Genomic DNA, 19941 nt, shown 5'->3' with positions numbered 1-19941 from the left:
TGTGTGTATGGAGAGAGAGGTGGGAAGCAGCTCTCAGGCTGCCATTTGTGCTGATCTATATGTATATACATATAAATCCTTTTAGATATAAATATACCTCCTTAACTGCATTGGAAAACAAGAAAGGATCCCATTAGTGAAGCATACACCATGAGAAATTTCTGAAAGGTGGGGTCAGACTAATAGAGAATGTTCCGGGGCAGGAGAGAGCTGGTATGGATTGTGTGCACAGCACTGGGAAGCTCAGAGTTGGAGAACGATATAGGGAGAGGACAGCATCTAAGGGCAATAGTCAGTGGTTTATTGGGATGTAATACTAGGAATAGCCAAGTGAGATAACAGCTTCCCTGCAATTTCCAGAAAGGGCCTTTGTCCACAGGTGGGAGCACTGAGCTTGAGAGTTGGGTAAGAGTGGTAGGGCAATGTCTGGAGGGTTCAGAAACATTTCCATTCCTACAGGAAAAGGTACTAGAACACCTTGCTCGCTGCACAGCTGGCCGTGGCCTGCAAATGCTTGGCTAACAGATACAGCATTCACTGGGATTTACGGAACCAACAGGGGGCAGCAAGCATATGGATGAGTATATGATAAAAGGCTGGCCAGGGAAAAGCCATACCAGCCATGTTAAGTGGCAGATTAATTACAATAAAAAGAGACATTTATATATGGTCACTCGCATGCCCAGACCAACCATCCTGAACTGGTACAATAGCTGGGCGAGAGGTCCTTAAAACATCCTCAGCATTGCCATGGAAACACAGATGTCTTACCCAGGGGTAGAACTGTGGTATGAAGCACTTGAATTTGGGATCTAGTCTTTACTAAGGTTTGTTCCCAAGGGGATAGGAGCACTGACTTCAAAGTTCATGGCTTTCCTTTTGATTGCATTCTTCCTTAGGGTCGGGGGAGGGGCCATTGCAGATAAAGAGCCATTGCACAGTTAAGTAGGCAAAGAGATTGTCTCCCAAATCTGCCTAGTACATGGATAGTCAATTGGCTGGTAAATCAACTGATAAGTGTCACATGCCTGGTTTGGCCCCATATGGAAAATCTGATGGTGAACTTCACCTGGGTCACTACACATTCAAGTAAAAATATTTACTTTCAAAAGGGAGAGGAAGGAAGTCTCCAGGGAAAAGAAGAAGGCAGAGATAGCAAGAGATCTGATTTTGTTATAAGGCACAGTCTTATTGCTTATGAGACCTGCCAGGCAAGTGAAAGTGCAATGGATAGGAAGGAATAATTCAGTGAGGTGACTGAAAAGCAAATCAGAGCTATTGATTTTTGTAGCAGACACTGGGTCCCCAAACTGTTGACTTGGGAGTTTATCACTTGCCACATTTTACTTGCAGAGATGTTTATTTGGACAGCTAGAAAGCCTAAAGTCACATGGAGAATACCAATTAATTACTCAGGTATCATTTTGATCTTAAACACCCTGGCATTAAGTATACCTCATTTTCACTTTCTGACTTGAGGGATTAATGAAAATCTTCTATTTGTGGTATGTGGATATAATGGACACTGAAATATTTCTCTAACCAAAGAATTCTGAAACAAAATTGCCTTGTTATTATATTTGGCCTACTATATTTAGGCATAGGTCCTCTCTGAATTTTATAACTCATTACTCTATGGAGTGCTATGCCAGGGTACACTGGGTGCAGCATCTAGTCTGCTGGGCTGTAGTATATAGGTGATCATTGATATTGGGAACATTGGAGATCAAAAGCATAATTTGTACTGGCACCAGTGAACTTCCTCTGGGGTGACTCTGAGGATGAGGGCAAGGCTTTGCCACACTTTCTGAAATACAAAGGGCATCATTTTGGGATGAGGTATAACCATCAGTCCAGGACTAACACACAACTTTGACCCACCAATTCCATTTCTGGTGGCTTAAAGAAACAATTACACATGTGCACAAAAAATCAATCAATGTTGTTTATGTAGTGAAAAGTTTGAAACAACTTAAATTTTTGATAGGTTAATAATTAAACAAACAACATACCTACATTTTGGAATGCTATATAGTCATTAATAAGAAAAAATTCAATCCATGTGTACTTAGTCAAGTTCCCTAAGATATACTACAAATGGAAAAAGAGGAATTTGCAAAATAGTATATACAATATGATCCCAATTTGGTTAAAAAATTCTTGACACACAAAACTCTCTATTTCCATATGTGCACATATATCCATGTTGATGTAAAATAAAATGTCTGAAAGCTACACATTAAACTGGTAATAGTGTTTTCTTCTAGGGAAGAGATGAGCTTGATTTAGGCCAGGGGTGTTTTTTTCTTTATCTTCCACAGTTGCTTGGATTTTTAGCATAAAAATGCATTCAGGTATTACTTGTGTCATTAAAAATAACTAACAAAAAAATCTTGTTTAAGATTAGTTTGAATCAACACGTCAAGAGTAGGATCGGTAGTCTTATCAGAGAAGCAAGTATATTTGCATCTGGATGGACCACACAGACACACCCTGAGACATTAAGTATTTAAACATTTTAAAGCTTTGCAGTGAATATTCAAATGTCAAGCCAATAATAAAACACCTAGCTTTTATGGAAAAAAATGAAAGGGAAACAAAAGGAAACAAAATAAAGAAATGAATTCCAGTACAAAACACTAATTCTGGAAGGAAAGATAAATATGAGGAAACAGGAATCGGAATAATCTCAGATCTCTCAAGGGCACCATTGTATGCAAAGATAATGGAGCAAGACTTTCAAAGTTCTGAGAGTTGTTGATTTCCAACCTAATAGTCAATAATCAGCCAAACTATCAATTAATTTGAGCACAGAATAAAAATCCTAGAAAACATCACTTCCCATGAAGAACATTCTCTATCAACATGAGGGAGTGATCAGAAATAGAGAAAGGAAGGAGATCTGGGAAAGAGGGATCCATCACTGCACAGTCAAAAGGGAATTCCTGGGATGATAGAGAAGGAAGTGCTAGGGTAAGAGTGTGAGCTGGACCCAAGAGCAGCCACTACATAGTGAAGCCAAGGGATGATGACGCCAGAGTGAATGGAACTGAATAAAGCAATGGATAGTTTAGCAGATGTGTTCAACCTACTGAGAGGAGATTTTAGGAAACTACCAGATACTATAAGGGGAAAATTAGACATAAGGACATAGAAAAGTGAGCAAAAAAAAAAAAAAAAAAATTAAAATAAAAAAAATAAGGCCATCATCAACTCCAGGGAAAACAAAAAGCTGTTGGAGAAAGGAGATGTTCTTGGTATAAGTGGCTCAACTATGAGTAACACTTAAATACTTACGATAATATATTTGCTGAATATTGACTTAGCCCCATACTGTGATATAACTATATTCAAATGCTGAAAGAAATGTAAACATAGTACATGTGAGTGCATGTGTGTATGTATTGCATTTGAGAAAGTTAAATCCTTATCTTCTATAGAAGAAAGCCAATAGACAACTTCTGAAATGAAACCCATCAGCACATTTCAGTGTACACATACTATTTTAAAATGTGGAGTTAAATAACACAAGAAAACAGCTGAAAAATTGGTTGCACAATGCCTTTGAGGGACTGAGAGTTGGGATTTGGGAGAACTGGGGTGAAAGACTGTTGTTTTTAATTATAAGTGTTGCATTTGATTTTTAAAACTGTAAACTATATTATTTTGGTAAAATCACAATGCAAATAAAATCTCCTACTCATAACTGTGATTTTTTGATGACATATGTAAATTTGTTAAAGGATAGCAGTGAACCAAGATGCTAACACATAGGTAAGTTTCAGAAATCAGTGGCAGTCACTATGTAATTAAATGCTAGAGAACAAAATATCATAAATCATGGCTACCATCTTTTGAACACTTACCCTTACATCAGCTCATTTAATGCTCACATCAACTCTTGAGATAGGTGGTATAATATTATTACTCACATTTTATAGATGAAGTCATGAGAACTTAAATAACTTATGTAAATTTATGCAATGTACATAAGTAATTGGAAAATGAAGTGGTGGACCTGAGATTAAAATCATTATTTATCCAAAGCTCATAATCTTGGCCACAGATCTGCACTCTTGAGAGATAAAGAGGTTATAGGAATTCAGAGAGGGGCATTCACCCTCTTTTTTCCCCCCCAGACCAAGCAGTGTGAGAAATCCCAACTGACTGCAAGTTTCTCCATACTTCAAAGAAAATCCAAATCCAATGTAATTTGCTGTTGGTTCAGGCACTGGTTTGAATTTTAAAAAAATAATTTTATTTGAGTTTCTTTTAAACTCAGTTCCTACACATTTTTGGTCAGGTTATTTTTAGATTCATCAGCACAAAACTTAAGATGCTGCCCTGAATCTTTATGAACAATAGTAATACTTAGCAGTTTTCAGAGAAACTTCCTACTGTCATATCTGATTGTCATAGTAACTCTATGAAATAGGCGTGGCTGGTGCCACTCATCACTTCTCAGAGGCGAACGCCGAAGACCATAAATGCTAAGTGGTTTTCTGGAGACTGCATGGACAATAAATGACAGAGTTGTGATTAGAACTCACAACTGTGGGGACTCTCTTTCTATCACACACATTGCCCTCACACGCACCTGCTAATGTCACAGTACTGAAAGGGACACATTGCTTTTGTTTCATGCCCAAGTTAACACATTGGAAAAATCCCATTTCTTTTAGATCTTTTTCAAATGCATTGATTCTTGAACTTGAATAAACGTGAACAAAAAATGGACTCATTTTTAAGGAAAATTATTTGCCATTGGTTTCCCCATATTGTTATATTATTTAAAATATCCAGAAGGTAAAATTTGGTAACAACTTCTAATGCTTATAGTTCCTATATAACTACTATATAAAACTAAAACAAGTTTACAAGTTAATTATGAACAATACTACGGAAACAATAAATAACACTGACTTAGAGCCAATGTGAATATGCTATGAACTGTGGGGTATAGTGTCTCAGGGCTCAGCCTATCTGCCCATTTTAACACACTCCACGCGTGACTCGGTTCCCCACCACTCATCCTTTTCTGAACTGGTGGGGAAATCAGTTTGTCTTCTTGTTATCTATTACTGCATAAGAAACTACACCACAAATCAGTGGCTTCAAACAACCCTTTTGTTTGGCTCAAGATTTTTGGGTCAGGAGTTCAGAAGGGACATGACTGGGTGGTATGTCTCCAGGTAGCAGGGGTGGGAAAGGTTAGGGCTAAAGGACCCACTTCCAAGATGGCTTCTTCACTATAGGTCTTGGTGCTCCTTGGCCTCTCTCTCTCCCCACAGCTAACAACCTCTCCACCTGGCTTGACCTTCTCACTGTATGGTGTTCTCAGGGTAGTCACACTTCCTACACAGCAGGTGCTTCTAAGAGGAAGGAGTGGAAGCTACCAGCTCATGGAGGGAGTGGCTACCCCCAGAATTGGCCCAGCATCAGTCACACCACATTCTGCTGGATAGAAAGTCACAGAGCCTACAAGTGGGTAGAGAAATAGACTCTCCCTACTGATGGAGGAGGAGCCAGGTCACATTGCAGAAGAGCACATATGATGAGAGATAGTGTTCCATCCATCTTAGGACTATACAAGTGTCCATTTGGCACCGATGCCCCATCCTTTCTCGATAGCCAGAGACTTCACAATAATAATTGTTGCCAATATAATTATAAACACGTGTGCTGAGCTTATAGGAAAGTCTCAATCCCAAGGAATCACCCAGAAGAAGAGAACATGCTTTTATTCACATTTTTGTTATTGTTTTGAATAAAAAGCTAAGACCTTTGCTTGGGTTGAGCTCATTGTGCTTCCTTTCCCCCTTTCTCTTCCAGAGCCCCGTAAGCCATATGTTAGGATGGTGGCATTTTAAGGTGGCAGAAACTTCAACAGCATCAGTTACTGAAAGATTATGTTAATCAGAGCCTCTACCAACCCATGTTGGACTTGTAGCATGGGCAAAAAGGAAATATCTGTATATTAAACTGTTGGAATTTAAGGGTTAATTTGTTACTGAAACATATAATCTAGTTTATCCTAAGTAATATCTTTATTATTCACAACATTCTGGTAGAAAATTCAAGGATGACAACATAATACAGTTTAAGGAACCCTGTTTTAATTCACACCAATATTTTTCATGGAGGAGGGGCAGGCAAGGAGACCAAGTAGAGAATTAAGTGGGAGAAGATGCAAAAGCAGTAGACGACACCATCACCTTTTCTGCTCTGGCAGAGTTATAATATATTTATGAAACTGAGGTATACTTTCAAAGATGAAGTCACACCTCTAGCTTTCGAGTCTCAGGCATTTATTTGCAGACATTTGCACTTTCATTGTGTGATTCTATGATAGGGATTAAAAATTAAGGCAATTTATTTCCAGACATTTGGACTTTCATTATTATTTAATGTAAGAGATGACAAAATGGAGACAATTAATGAAGGTTAAGTGACTTACCCATGTCACATGAATAAGTTAGAATAATTGTTTTGAACACGCTGATAAAAGTCAAGTGATAGGTTATATTTTAGCTGTGAATTAGTCTATGTCTGAGATGTCTTGACTTATTTAAAATGAATCACTTTATAAAGTTTTATAAAAAATTGATTTTGTCCACACTTGAGTGCCAACCTGTGTTGTCATGATTAGCAGTTACCCACTGATTCTGGTTCTCTGATTAAAATTTTTTCAAGATTAAACATTAACCAGTCGTAGGTGTGTGGACAAGTTATCAACTAATTCAAATTGCCTAAAAGAACCAGATTGAAAACTGGTTGGTCTGGTGAATGACTGAATTAGATGGCTCCATGGCAAATAAACCGATTTCTCAGACAGCAATATACACAAACAGATCAGCTAGATTCAGAGTGGTGCAGTTAAGCCATATAAATGCAGTTTTTAAATAGCCTCCCCGGTGAGACACTGTTTTTCATTTAACTTGAATGATGTTTTTGAGACTTTGGGTGCTTTATAATTTCCTTTTAATAAGGGGTCAGAGTGAGATAATCCTTAGAGTCTAGATTAATGAATTTATATCATTCTGGACAAACGGTTCTGAGCTTTATCATTTTTTCTGTACTATTCGACCTTTTTCTTAAGAACTGGTTGAGGATAGATATTGATACTGATTACAATCATAGATGAAAGGAAGGTGGGAAGGAAAGTGAATTAGGATCTTATACAATCTTGGCAGGTCAGAACGAACTCTAACAAAATGAAAAATTCAAAAAGTAAATCTGAGTCCCTTGTTTTATGACCAATCCTCCCATCCTCCAAGGATGGATTGATTATCAGAATATTTGAAGGACCTAGAAATTTTAGCTAATTATAGGGTCAGTATTAATCAATAATAAGATCTATGACTTCTAAAAATAGGTTAAAATGATCTTAGGATGTGTTAATGGAAGAATAGCTTTTAAAATAACAGGAATAAACAGGAAGCGAGAGTCCAATACTACTCTGACATTATCAGAGTATAGCTGGATGGTGTATTTAGTTCTCAAATCGTGTTCTGATAGGTATGATCAGGAAGGCGTGGGAAATGAGCACCAAACTGAATTCAAAATACCTGAAAGAACACGGAATATGTACTCTAAGGGAGTTCAGGGGGAATGATAACTATTTTCAAATAGTTTGAAGTGTTCTCATGTGGAAGATGGAATGATTTGGCCCCATGAAGTAGAACCTGGATTGTGGACCAAGGCTGCAAGGAGGTAGCTTTGGTGTTACCTTAAGGAAGAACTTTTATGTGGACTGTTGGCAAATAGTGAAGTCAAGGACTAGTTGTGCCAGGTGCTGGGTCATCCTGTTCTGGGAGGTGGTGGAGTAGGGATTACAAAATGATGGCCCACGGGCAAATTTGTTCTTTTGACATATTTTCTTTAGTTTAGAGAGTGTGTTAAGGAATTTTGACTTAGTGACTAATATTTTTTTTAAAAGATCAAAGCTTCTGTGCAAAGGTTGGTATCTTCTATTTTACTTGAAAAATTGTAGATATGGCAACTAACCATGGGCTTCCATTGTTGGAGGTAACAGTCAACTGGGAAAGAGAATCTGCTCTCTCCTTTTGACACTGTGGGTACTCTCTGGTTCTTCATAGCCTCCAGCCCTCCCTGTTATGTTCCCCACATAGAGGAAGAAGACAATTTTATCATTTATTCTCTTTCTTGAGTTTCTGTTTTGCTTACACCTGGCCCGCCTCAATTTGTAACTTATGTGCATGGCCTCTCTGGGCCCTTAGCTTATTATTGCTGTTGGACACACTGATTGACTGGGTTGGAGAATGGGACATATTTAGAAATCAATGGTTTTCAAATTTTATTTTTTAGTTGAAGGACCCCCTACTCCTCCACACCCACAATGCCGGGTAACATCTTACACCAAATCCCAATTTGTAAAACATGATAGAGATGCTATTATAACCTCTACTTCATCATCTTACATCTGCCTTGTGATAAGAAACAGGATTTTAGGGCTCTGCTGAACTGCTTTGAACAAGATAAAATTTGAAATTCTCTTCTAAAAGAGGAGGATACTAACATATAAATGGTAGCTCTTCCAAACACTCTGGAGTATTGGTTTAAAGAAAAACGCCACTTCTCAGATGAAAATAAAGATATGTAAAGGAAGGATCACAAACTAGTGGGAATATCTGGGTTTTAGTCCTGGCTTGGACATTAACCAGTTGGAGAAGCTTCAGGCTTGTCCCTGGAATCTCAAATATTAAGACCCGAGGGGACATTTTACAGATCAGCTAGTCCACACTCGTCACTGCGTAGATAAGAGAATGAAAGACTAGAAGATGAAATGGTTTGTTCAAGGAAAACACATTTGATTGGTTTCAGAGAAAGTACTGGAACTCAAGAAGGACCTCCAATTGGACTCTCTCAATCATGTTCCTTTCTTCCCTGATAGACAATTATTGAGACTTTTTCTGCACAATAGGTTTTAATTGCTTTGCTATTCTTCTGTTCTCTGGGGGGTGCTTTCTTATGTCGATTCTCTGAGGTGTCGTTACAAACTGACATCCATTAAGACATTCTTCAGTTGGGGTGGGCTGCTCTCCCTTTTCAGGGGGAATGGAAAATGGAAAATTGTTTTGTCTTACCTATTTTCTCTCAGGCAATAAGGTCTTTATTGCTAAATGGGACATGCTTGCCATAGAGAAGATGGAAAACACAACATTTTCAGTACAGATAATGGCAAACCAATTAGATAAACTCCAGCAATTGGGTTGTTATTCAGACATGAATCTCCTTGTCTAACTGCTGTTTACTCATTTCTAGACCTGGCTTCACTCTTATCCTCTCCTGAACCCAAAAGGCTTTGAAATTACTGGAAATGGCAGGAATTCAATTGCACTCATTTTCAAAATTCCCTTGATTTGGATTTAAGAGCATGAAGCCCGTTTATAGATGGAGATGTGATTACAAACATGTCAATGGGTATCATAAAGGGAAATTGGCTAAACCAATTTAAAAATACCCAAAGAGAGTTCTGAAGAGTTTTTTTTTTTAACCTTTCTGAGGAATCTTGAACTTCAAACCTACCTTTGCCTCACAAAGCATTATCTGAGAAATATTCAGTAGCTAGATAGACATGCCTATTCTAAGATACCTAACATACCTATTCTAAGTCACCACGAAGCATTTGTAGTCTCCGTAAACTAAGTATTGAATAAAATTTATTTTGGAGCAGTGATTTGAAGAGTGAGAAGTTACATTTTAGATAGATTTTTGAATCTTAACAGGAAATTATTTTAAGAGCTCTATCTTTCTGAAATCCATGAAAATGTGGTCAGGATTAAATCAATATAACCTGGATTTTTATTTTCCTTAATTGGAAGTTAAGGTCTTTCCTTTTGGATTACAGCCAGACTTGATCTTTTTCATGGCTTCATTATATAGTTCCTTAAAATTAAAAAGAGGGCCCAACTCAGGTTCTCCTCTTGCCACATCAAACAGGAGCTGTTTCCTGGTAACCTCACCTGGCAGCTTGTGGGACGAGGTCTTGGCTGTGACATAGTGTCTAGTTGGGCTTGAGGTTTTAGGAGCTTACAATTCTCATCATTCTGAGTCAAAATTTGACTCCCTGCTTTAAAACACCCTGCCTAGCACGAAGCAGTGTCCAATTGAAACAAAATTCATGCCATCATTTTAATTTCATAAGTTCATGTGTACACTGTGAATTTTGATACCCTTTGAAAGAGGGTCTGAAAAATAGATTAGAGGGAGTAAAAGTGAAGAAACGTTAATCTTTCTCACAAGAAATAAGGATGGCCAAATTACTCTGGTAAAATATGGATGAGGTAGAGCACATTGACTAGATTGGTTTTCTCTGGACCTCTGATCCTCTTCCTACATTTCTTGCTCTTTCTCTGTCTCCTGTGCTGGTCCTTGATTACCTTCCTGACTTCTAAATTCTTAGAGTACCCTAGGGCTCAGTCCCACACAACTTCTCTTCTCTACCTACACTCCTTTCTTAGGGAATCTCAACTAATCTCCTGGCATTGAATGCTAACAGTATATGAATGACTCCCAATGTATATCTCCAACTCTGACGCTCTCTCTCTCTCTCTTCCTCCCCCTGGCCCCCATTCATTCCTCATCTAATCCAGCAGCAAATGCATCAACAAATGTGAAGACTCTACCTTCGCAATATAAACCCAAATCTGACTTGTTCCTCTCTGACTCTACCACTTGGCTGCCCTGGCCCACGCCACTGGCCTTTCTCTTCTGGAATATGGCAATTGTCTTGCACTGATCTCCCTGGTTTCCAATTGTTCCCCACCCCCACTTCTACCCCATAGTCTATTATTCATCCAGCCCACAGGCAGAGAAATCCCATTGCATTCAGAGTCAATCCAAACTTCTCCTTTCTCTGTTTTTTTTTGAAACAGAATCTCACTCTGTCACCCTGGGTAGACTGCAACGGCATCATCATAGTTCATTGCAACCTCAAACTCCTGGGGTCAAGCGATCCTCTTGCCTCAGCCTCCTGAGTAGCTGGGGCTACAGGAGTGTACCACCATGCCCAGCTAATTTTTCTACTTTTAGTAGAGATGGGGTATCAGTCTTGTGTAGGCTGGTCTCGAACTCCTGAGCTCAAGCAGTCCTCCTGCCTCAGCCTCCCATAGTGCTAGGATTACAGGCATGAGCCACCGTGCTCAGCCCCAGAGTCAATCCAAACTTCTTACCCTGACCTGTAATATCATCCATGGTCTTGTTCCTTGTTCCTCCTCTCTGACCTCATCTCTTTTTCCCTTCTCCGTGGCTCCCTCCTTTGCAGCCTTACTGGCATTCTTGCTGTTCCTAGGACATCCCTAGTGTGCCCTGGACTCCAGGCCTTTTCCCTCGCTACTTCCTCTGCCTGGAATGACCTTTCTCCAGATGCTCACATGGATTCCTTTCTTATCATCTTCAGGTCTATATTTAAATGCCACCTTACCAGAGTAGCCAACCCTGGATGCTTTTTATAAAGCAGAAATAGAAATACCCCTCCTATGGCTCTCCCTCTTCCCACACTCCACTCCACTCATCCTACTCACTCACGACCAGCCACGTAACTGCTGGTCACTGGTTTTTTTGCTTCTCTCCTCATCCTCACTAGTATACAAGCTTCGTGGGAGGAGGATTTTGTTTTGTTCACTGTTGTATCTCAGTACCCAGAATAGTGCCCATAGTTTGGGCTCAGTAAATACTTGCTGAATGACTAAATGGTTTGCCAGCAATCGAGTACATAAGAGAGCTCAGTGTGAGTTTAATAAGCATACACAAAATATTCATTTTGAGAAGATATAATAGAGGCATTTTAGTTATAATCCTTTTGCATCTTAGGGAAGATTCGGAAAGGAGTCAGGTGAGGCAGGTCAGGAGAAATTTTCCCTACAATCATCTAAGATTTTTCCAGGAAGTTCTAAAAGTTTGCCAATCCACTATTTGAGTCTTCATCTTGTGAATTATAAGGATAATACAAAGCCACCTCTTTCCTCTCCTCTATAGTAGGGCTTGTTAGAATTCTCCCAAAGAAAGTTAAAACTCCCCGGAAATCTCTGGGCTTGCTGGAGACATGCCTTCCAGAGTGTTCCTGTTTCTCCTTTAGTAAGCAGTATGAACAGTAGCCATCATTTAGAAACGTGCTCCCATCTAAGGAAAAAAATCAGGCTTACTCATGAGCAGATTTCCCTGTTCCCTTCTGAAGCTGTAGTAAATAATTCTCCTCTGTTCTCCACAAATAGTTAATTATAGCACTAGCAGCAGCTCTTTGAGGCGGGAAGCCAGGCGCATCTGCAATGCCCAGAGGAGGTGCTGAAAGTCTTCCCTGTGGCATACTCAAAGCAGCGGATTCGGGCAGATGAACTTTTCCCACAGGTTGGGACATCCATGAAGACACCTTTGTCCTGCTTCTTCCTCCCCTCTATCACATTTCTCCTTCTTCCAATGCTCCAAGTCACTCTCAAAACGCACCACCCACGTATAGTTTACACCTGCTGACCTTCGACGTGGTGTCTAGAAAATGGATTTGGTTGCCAGATGGGAGGCTAAGTCAGAAAGCACTTCACTTGGGTCTCTCAGCTTCACCATTTGGGCTCAAAATGTGGTCAAGGTCATGGGCCGATCGATTCATGTTTTCCCCTTTAAGTTCAACACAATCTCTGGATGGGGGTTGGAGATGGGGAGAGCTGGGACCTTATAGGGAGAGCCCCTGACCCTGGAAGGCAGGCCAACTCTTCCAGAACGGTCAAGGGCCAGGCAGAATTTTGATCCCCTTGGTCTCCAACCCCTGGTGTTCCTTTCATGGTTATCTCACATTACATGGTAAAAGGGACTTTGCAGATGTAACTAAGGTTACCATTCTGCCGACCTCAAAAAAGGGAGATTATCCTCGTTATCTGGGTGGCCCCAGTGAAATCACCATGAGCCCCTAAAAGCAGCAGAGGAAGTCAGAGAGGTGGGAAACACAAGGAGGATTTGGCATGTGTCTCTGGCTTGAGGTTGGAGGAGCCATGTGAGATGAAAGGTGGGCAGTCCCAGGAGCAGAGCACAAACTCCAACCAACAGCCAGCAAGGAAACAGGAACCTCAGTCCTGCAACTCCAAGGAACTGAATTCTGCCAATATCCTGAATAGATTCTTCCATAGGACCTTCAGATAAGAAAGAGCCCAGCCTGGCTAATACCTTGATTTTAGCTCGATGAGACCCTAACCAGGGAATCCAGCCATGCCGTGTTGGGTTTATAATCTACAGAAACTGTGAGATAATAAAATCATGTTCTTTTAAGCTGCTACATTTGTGGAAATTTGTTATGCAGTAATAGAAAAGTAAAGCACAGTGACAAATGTTTCACCTGTCTCACCGCATTCGATCTTCCCTTTGACCCTACAAGCTAATTCCTATTATCATTCCATTTTGTAGACGAGGGAACTGAGTCCTCCAAGTTTAGATGCTAACCTGCCTAAGGTCACAAAGCTGGCCAGGGGCAGAGCAGGAATCGCACCACGGCTGTCTGACTCCCGGGCTGTTCCCCTACACCTGAGTTCTTCAAGCTCAGTGCTATTGACGCTTTGTGCCAGATAATTCTTTGTTGTGGGAGATGCCTGGTACCTTCGGGATATTTAGCAGCATCCTAGGCCATGACCCACTAGATGCCATGTCCCAATTGTGACAATCCACACATTGTCAAATGATCCCTAGGAACAAAGCCACCCCTGGCTGAGAACCACTGTCCTATGGGTTAAGCCTCATTGTATCCTTGGACTTCAAGACAAAATGCCCGTTCATGGGCCTGGGAGTAAACTGGAACTTTTTTTACATCTCCAGAAGTGCCACCATCAGCCTGAGCTCTTCCTAAGGGCTTCCTAAGGGCCCCTCTTCCACAGGGGCTTTTTTGACCTGTGTCACCAGGCCTGGAAATGTGAAGTAATGAGGTCTGAGTGGGAGAGAACCGTGGTCACGAAGTAGAGCGGATCAGAACACACTTCTCGTCTGCAAGCTCCTTTAGTGTTTAGTTCACACTGGGCTCTCAGGTGCATGTGGGGCCGACTTCCAGAAGGTGCCTCCTGAATCAAATGTGAGTTTGCCTCCTTCTTCGAAGACTATTTGAGCAAAGTGGGCATGCCAGTTGCAGTGAAAACTGTGGTCCTCCCCCAATCTCACCCCCAGATTTCCTTTTTGGAGCCATCACACCTTTCCTCCAGCTGCTAAACGTGGTCCAGAGTTTGTTTGTCACTGAGAATCGCCTTTGGTAGTAGGAAGTGACTTGCCTAAGGCTATGCTCCCTTGCTCCCTTCCAGGGAATGCCTCCTGCCAAAAGCTGGTCAACATGGGGACACGAAAGCCTGTTCCCTCTGCCTCATATTGGGGTAACTCTGAAGGGCCATCCCTGCTTCCACGTCTCCCGTGGGATTGACGGGGGTCTCTGTCGCAAGCACATTGCAGGGCTTTGCCCAGTGCTGCCTTCTGCGCTCTCCAAGAAACTTGCTCGCCACTCCCCATGTCAGAGTCTGTTTCCAGGAAATCCAGGGGAAGGCTCCACCTTTGTTTACTTTTTCATAGAGGAATCAAACCTCAGGGATTGAATTCTAAAGTGTGTAAAGTGGAAATTGTGTGTGGTTAAAATTAACTGAAACTTCCTTTGGGAAGTCAGAAACCGATATTGCATCTCGGGGCATCAGAAATGTGGCATTTCTCTTTCACAGTGGAATCTGGTCTTGTCCCCTTGCTCCTACAGCACATGAAGGGGTTAGGAAATATTTTGTACCAAAAGTATTACCTTTAACTGTTACAGTCTCTCACCCAGAAAGGTGCAACGCTCCTACTGTGAGTCTCCAGGGCACTGGCTGCACACTCAGCTGACACTGGTCGCTCGGCACACGCCCTCTTCAGGGCATGAGCGAATTGAGCAGGATGCTGAGCCCAAGCGCCCACCCTTTGAATCTCCTTCTCCCTTTTTCTGTTTATAACTGAGCTCATTGAATTCACAGTTACCTAAACTTACGATGTTACTCCACTTCTTTTTATTATATTATTTTAATTTAGAGAACCTAATTATTGATTAGTGAGAATAATTTTTTTAAAGAACCATAAGTTCATCAGCAATATCAATCTTCGCTTAGCTTTTCAGACTCACTTAAATCAGATTTGATACTGAGAGGAGTCGTGAGTTTTATTTTTTCCCCTGTCAATTATGGCTGTGTGGCCCCAGGGAAGTCACTTACTGTCTCTGGGTCTATTTCATCTCAATGGTAAAATTGTATTTTAAAGCTTCAAGGCAAAGGACTGAATCGATGTTTCTTTAGGACTCTTCCTGCTCTATCCTTCTGTTCGTGCAGAGGAGCAGGGAAAATTAATTTACAAAATACAAATTAGTGACGGCAGCGCTGGGCAGTGGGTAAGACATCTTACAAACCATGAGATTTTTGGCAAGTCACAAACCTCCCCTAGTCCAACTTACATCACAAGGAAATGAGAATATGAAGAAATAGTAGCCACAAATGTCCTCAAGAATAAAAGTTCTACAAAAATACAAAATACTATGATTACTTTAGTTTTTGTTGTAATATTAATAATAAACTTACCATGCCTATGTTTCTTAATGAGTAAAATATAATCAAATCTGCTTTTTCCTTTTCCTTCAAGGAGGCATTTGGAAGATAAATTGGAGAATTCCTATACATTTCTTAGAGCAGTATCTCAAAATCTCAAACCTTAACATTTTAGTGATAACGAGTATAAGGCTAAAAACCAGCCTATTCTTTGGGTATAAAATCCTTTTAAAAAGGTACTAAAACTATCTGATTTCTTTTTACCTACACCCCCACCCAGGCTGAGACTTTCATGCATTCACTGTGGTGGTAAGGAGAGGGCACTGCAAATTCTATTAGTTACTCACTGGAGGAAAGTTTGGTCAAGACGAAAGAGGAGGATGTTTTTCTCCATGATGTTTTCAATCTCAGTGTAGACTTTCCATAAGATAATGCTGCTTTTCCTTCTCTTCCCTAACTTTTAATCTAAGTATCAAAAAGTTCATGACTATAAATCAAAAGAAGGGACAGCCTGGCCACTATAAATACAAATCACACCAATCATATCCAGTTAGCTTTAAAGAATAGGAAAATTCTCTTTTGCTCTGGTGGTATTGTTCTGTGAGATTTTTGAAGTGATTGTATTATCCAGTGAAATAACTTTTGTGGGTCATTGAAGCATCTTGAAAACTCCACAAACATATTCAAAAATAGATCTTTAAAGAAAAAAAAAATAGATCTCTCCTGGATTATGCGGCTGCCATCTATGCTTATTAGAAATGTGGATATGTTTGGATGAGAAAGAAGCCAGAAAGATACAGCTCCCAAATATAGAACACAAAGGCAACACCATGCATTCTTTGAGACGGGGGAACCAAAGAAAATTTTTATTGGGCTGATAGGAGTTTCTGGCTTATAAAATTGGAACAGGTTTAAAAATGATTTTGAAGAATAACCGTATAGGTTAGTAAAATTGCTTAGAAAAGGAAATACATGTTTGTAATGCTCAAATCAAATAATGTCTTTCAACAAATGAAACTCAGGTTATTTATTTTTTTGTTTAAATTTTTTTATTTCAGCATATCATGGGGGTACAAATGTTTAGGTTACATATATGGCCTTTGCCCCGCCTGAGTGAGAACTTCAAGCGTGCCCATCCTCCAGACAGTGTGTGCCACACTTATTAGATGTGTTTTTGATTAAATTATTTGCCTGCCATACAACTAGTGTGTGTTGCTCACAGCATGATGTGAGTCCTTCACATTTTTAAAAAGTTTTTCATTTCAATCCTGTTTTTCAGATGTGCATGTGTGGCTTGCCAGCACTTTGAAACAAATATTATCTTAAACAAATCTGTTCTCCAGGAGCTTTTCAAGTACTTGTAGAATTTATGAGGTTTTGATATGTTGACCATGGACCACAGTTAGGATTGGTGTCAAGATTTGTTGATGCTGCCCTAGCTAAAGTTTAACACATCTCACAGAGGTTTTGGGCAGAGAATATTTGTTCTTAAGCCTGATGTGGAGAAGGCATTTTTGGTGTTATTATTTTATCTCAGCATTGGGTTTATTTATTATATCTTCAAATTATTTTAGCTATCAAAACTTTCTAGACACATCGTCCTTGCTTTGGTGACTGTACCATGACTAAGCATGTGACCAGGAACATGGTATATTGGACTTTAAAAATTAAAAACTTCTTCCTGGATTCTTAGTGATAAAACTTAGAAGTAATGAAATGGTAGGTAATTGGTTTCTCTTACCCACAATTAAGAATGTATCTAAAGGAGAAACTACAGAGAAGACGATATGGTACTTCCGTTTCCCGATGGATGCACTTTTTAGGATAGGGATAAAAATACAAGATAAGGAAAACAATACTATTTCATGAATTGAAACCCTGAAGAAAAGTTATTAATCATTCATTCGTTCAACAGCCATTTACTGAGCCTATGCTATATATTTAGAAATGCACCATGCAAAGATAATACAGAAATAAACAAGACGCAATTTTTGCTTTTTAGCATCTAAATGATGACACTCAGCTGGCTGCTAACCTTTTAGTAGAGAGAATTGGGAAGAGAAGAAAACACCTTCAAAACAGTCTACAATAGAATCTGTTTTCTTAGTTATTTCCCTGCATGAACAAAGATGAATATATCGAAAGTAGCATTTTATGATCCCTTTCTAGCCTTTTTCTCCTGTTTTCCTTTAAACACAAAAATTAGCTGCTAAATGAGAGACAAACATCATAAAAAGTTCTGTTCTGAAGCCAAAACAAAACAAGCTATCTTGGTTCTCTTTTACTTTTTTGTTTCTTGGGTAGATAGCAAATCTTGGTGGTTTCTTTGGCCAGAAAGCTACCCGGGTAGGTCCATCACTGAGAGCCTGTATCTGAGCATCCTGCATTGGGCTTTCCATTCCCCTTTATAAGTCTGTGGACAATGAGTGAAAGAGGCAGGGAAGTAGTGCAGACATGGGAAGGAGAAGGGAGCTGGAGCTGCCAGCATGGGTAAAGTCAGTAGTTCGAAGAGACAGTATGTTTCAGAGAATGATGGAACAACTTATTCTTAAGTCTTAAGTCCGTAAAGCATAACTTACAACATCTATGTGAGAGAAAAGCCTGGATCAGCAATTCTTCTAGCTATTTGTTCCTTCCCCTTTTCCTACACTTTTATTTACTTTTCTTTTTGCAACCTGGTTGAATGTTCCCCGCTTGGGAACCCCCAAGTTGGGGTATTCCAACACTAGACATATTTGCCCTTTTGTTTAATATCCATAAACCCACAGGCAGAATCCTTACATTGCTACTTTTGCACTGTTTAATAGTCAATGGTTTTTGTCGAAGAATAGTTGCCACTATATTTTGCCATCAGCAGATGCTGAAATCAGACCACCACGGGAACATCATGCAGAAAAGACTCAGGCCTTAATCTAATATTTTGGATTGAGGAAGGCATCATTAGCAGTTTTCTCTTTTTGCAAAGAATTATAAGATTTTTGTACTTTTTTTCTTTTCCTGGAACGAGTTTATAGTTGACAAAGATTCCTGACATTTAACCTTGACAAGACAGAGAAAAGGTACAGAGACATTGTCTTCTTCAGTTTCCCTGCTGTTTTCTGTCGGCCTTCATGGGCAGGGCACGTGGTCACCTCCACCAGGCAGAGACAATCGGGTACCAGGGCCCTTATTATGGGTAGTGAAGGGGGAAGGGACACCCCTTTCAGTGATAATACATAATATTTCAAGGAGGAAGACAAATGATTTAGAATCGCCAATGCCTGCTGTTTTTTTGGGGGGGGAGGGTAATAACCCAACCTGTCTCATTTTCTTTTCCTTTGGAAATGTCACTTTACACTTTAAGAATCAGCACATCAGAGATCATTTCAGGAGGTGCTAGCATGAGAAAATCTTAGCCTCGTCCCAATTAGTCTCTCTGACCCAAATAGTGGCTTTTGAGTCCCTCAGTTCTCTTTCTCAGCCCAAGCCTTTTAAACATCTCTTTCCTTTTGCCCCCATTACCCCAGTTTATTTTATTTTTTTATGTTTTTAAAAATTATTTTTTTTATATATATTTATTTATTTATTTTTCAGAGATAGGGGTCTCACTGTGTTGCCCAGGCTGGTCTTCAACTCAGCCTCAAGCAATCCTCATGCCTCACTCAGCCTCACAAAGTGCTGGGATTACAGGGCATGAGCCACTGAACCTGGCTTCCTGCAGTTTATTTTATGTTTCTTTCTGAGTAATCTTGGGGCAATGCCTTTAATCATGGAAGAAAAGAAACCAATGGGACTTTTAAGAAAATATGTAAATAAAAGGAAACCAATTGGCCATAGAAAGCAAGAACATGGAGCGGGGTTGAAGTGTAGGAAAAACCAGTGTTACAGTGCTCCAGAGTGGTCTTTATCTACTGGTGCCCACATCGGATTCACAGGTGACACAGACAAGATCCCTGTCCACATGCTGCCCAAGGGTATCGCCAGGCAATGAATCGGTGCGGTCAGGGCCCAAGCTGTTATCACACAAGAAGGGGGCTTCTCGCTTAGGTAGTGGTGCCAGCTTCCACAACAGACCCTTTAAGGATGCCGACTTTGACTGGCAGCACAGGCAGCTTGGCTGTTACTGCAAAAGCAAAGATAAAGTGGCTTCTCAGAGCAGCAAGTCCACTCCAGGGAATGTGGGAACCCCTGGGTTGAGGAGTTAAAGAAAAATTGCTGGTGGCTGGTCAATTGTTTCATCTACATTCCTAATGAAAGCCCAAATTAAACCTAGGGAAGTGTTCACGTGAAAAGCCCCACAAGAATGAGTTTCCAGATTCCATCAGCTCAAAAGAAGTCTCTTGCGCAAATCCCTAACTCAAACAACTGACCCGTTTTTCACCAGCCTGTCCCCAAGGGTCCTGGGTAGAGGTTGCACTGC

At 40.2% G+C, this 19941-nt stretch overlaps 1 protein-coding gene across 2 annotated transcripts in view; it reads right to left on the bottom strand.

Annotated features, from left to right (window-relative positions):
- PCSK2 (proprotein convertase subtilisin/kexin type 2) overlaps positions 1 to 19941 on the bottom strand; it is a 234742-nt gene that overhangs the window by 180475 nt on the left and 34326 nt on the right. The window lies entirely within an intron of this gene.

This window comes from Propithecus coquereli, unplaced genomic scaffold (genome assembly GCF_000956105.1).
Source record: "Propithecus coquereli isolate 6110/MARCELLA unplaced genomic scaffold, Pcoq_1.0 Scaffold153, whole genome shotgun sequence".
Classification (NCBI taxonomy): Eukaryota; Metazoa; Chordata; class Mammalia; order Primates; family Indriidae; genus Propithecus; species Propithecus coquereli.
Note: the sequence above shows the minus strand (reverse complement) of the source record. Positions and strands in the feature narration are given on the sequence as shown.